We start from the raw sequence: 2,803 nt of genomic DNA, 5'->3' as shown, positions 1-2,803 counted from the left end.
GCCAACAATCAAATCAATCACAAGTTGTATAGAGCAACCCAGCAAAATCTTTACTTAAACGGTAAGTAGGCAAGTAATGTTGGTTCATAGAGTAAGTAGCTAGTCAGTTAATTCCTCGCTGGCATTCGAGTCAGCCGACAACTTTGTCAGCACTCTGCTTTCAACACTCAAACACTTTGTACGTGAAAAACTATATGATTTTGGTCGAATGAGGCAACCTGCAGACAGACGAGGATCACAATCTCAAGCCCTACTTCATATCCCGAGAACAAATCTACTGAACTTAACACCAGTAGTGACTGTCCACTAGCCATTCAGGCTCCATGCAAAAAGACTTAACTTACCTAGTAATGACTTCTGCAGGAGCTGCCAAGATGTACCCACAGTTCTTGATACGCTGACCGCACCACACCACTCATTACAAAGTAATGTATGAAATAACTACATAAGGTACAGTAATCAATAACAAAACTGTGCACTTAAATAATTGTAAAATCAACACATGAAAATAACACTTTTTAGCTATTACTCAGCAAAAATAGAATGAAAAGTAGCACTAAGTAAATTTTTTACCTTTTATGGCTTCCGAACATGCAAAAAAAATAACAATAACATCTTGAGAATGACTTCAGAAGTAGTGAACTTGGAATCAAATAAAAAGGACATTCCTCCTAAAACACGCCTGCGTTAAAATCATTACTTCTTTAGCTCTTTTTCCGCACTTCAGTAAATTCTACTTCTTTTTCGCTTCTTTGGAAGTTCTTTCTTTTATGAGTAATTCCAATAAATCTCAAACTGATAAACACATTTGATTCTAAAAATCTGTAAGTTTGACTTCGTAATTAAACAATTTGCTTACAACATTAATTGTTATTAATTTCCAAAAATTAATTAAAGAATACTTTTCAGTTCCCTGAACCTTTTCATTACTTTTAACATGTTTTCTTAACATTTCTTTATATCTCAATAAAATTTTCGTTTAATTTCATATTATTTACTTTTAATAACAACTTAATAAACATTGATTACAAAAGAGAAAATTTTGCTGATTGTACAGCCTTCTTTTTTGTGCAAGACGCTTTTGTTGAATCCACAGAGGGACTGCCACAAGTACTTATAATAATTTTTATAACTTACTTTTATACCTACTGCAACATAAGCTTCTAGTCTTGAAATACCACTTTGAGGCAAGCAGAAAGCAACAGCAACAACAACAACAAGTTTTTGTTCAGCTACAAGTGGCAACATAATACTAAAATCGACAGGGAGTTCAACAGCGTAAACCTGTTGTTGTTGCTGTTTGCCATTTTAATGAATTGTCATTTTTGTAGTTAAAAGGTCTGCATTTATTTTATTAAATTTTTATTTTGTTTGTGATAAAGAAAAAAACCTCCAGAAACACCTTTAAAATATGTATATATTTGTCCAGAAACAACAAAAAAAAAATACAAATACCGCTTTTAAATATGATTTCTTAAGTAAATGGCATAAAAGCAGACACAGACTAAATGATAGGGAGCAACAGAATATGAATTAAATTGAACAAAATATTTTTTTTTTTTTTTTGCTTAAACATATAAAAAATATTTGTTTTAATGAAGTAAATATATACACAGCATCATAACATTTGAGAAAAAAAAGAAAAAACATTGTCAACATTTTCATCTTACTCAGTCTTGGTTGCCTGTTGCCCCATCATTATTTTCAAAATCATTATGATGATGTTACTGATGAGTAGGACATGGTTGCTGATGTTGATCAATGTATCATATTTATGTTTTTTTTTTTTGTATTTGGTCTTTTATTTCATTTTTAAATAAATATTTTGTTATGTTTATGCTTTTGCGTTTTGTATCTTTCAAAAATGCCTGCGCCTGTTAAGACATAAAGAGAGTATTTGTCTCATTTAAAATTTTTCGTCTGATATTATAGAGCCTTACTTTAAAGACGTATATATAAAGATTCTTTATTGAATTTGCTACAATCCATACCAGTGTAAGATGAAATCTGCTTTTAAAAACTAATGTATCCTCACTAAACCGCTTAATATCTCGTACTTAAAAAACTTACAATCTTACCTTTCCACTGATATAACATTCGGCAGTGTAAGGTACATACAATTCTTTGTAAACTTCTATGGACACATTACTTTGTTTTTGTTACTGTTGTTGTGGGAATTGAATCTTTGAATCTCAGATACATATTTATGTTTATTTATGATTTTTTATGCAAACAGTATAAAAATTGTTTTTATGGCATTTTGTTGTTTCGTTTTGTGTTTTCAATAATTTCATGTCCTTTACTTTGTATTGTCTTACTTAGTTTATGGGAATATTGTCTTTTGGTCGGCTCAACTATTTGTTTATATTTTATTTGCATTTAATAATATCTACAATATGATTTAAACAGTGCTATAAATAGAATATTAAATTTAAAGGAAAATCAAATAACAAAGTGAACTGTTTTAATTTGCTTTAATTAAAACTTGATTTCAGCTAAACAATTTAGACCAATAAAACTCATAGAATATTTAAAAATCGGAAGTATAAAATAGTCTTTAGGCAATATAATAGTCTATAGTCTAGACTGTAAAGTAGTCTTTATTTTTGTCCATAGAACAGTCTATAAAACCTTATATAGTCTGCACTATAGAACAATAAAGACTGATCTACAGTCTAGACTGGACTATAGAACACTCCATAGTTTGGACTATAGAACAGTCTTTAGTCTTGACTATAGAACAGTCTATAGTCTTGACTATAGAACAGTCTATAGTCTTGACTATAGAACAGTCTTTAGTCTG

Source organism: Lucilia cuprina, chromosome 2 (assembly GCF_022045245.1).
Source record: "Lucilia cuprina isolate Lc7/37 chromosome 2, ASM2204524v1, whole genome shotgun sequence".
NCBI lineage: Eukaryota > Metazoa > Arthropoda > Insecta > Diptera > Calliphoridae > Lucilia > Lucilia cuprina.
This window is presented reverse-complemented; position numbering follows the sequence as displayed.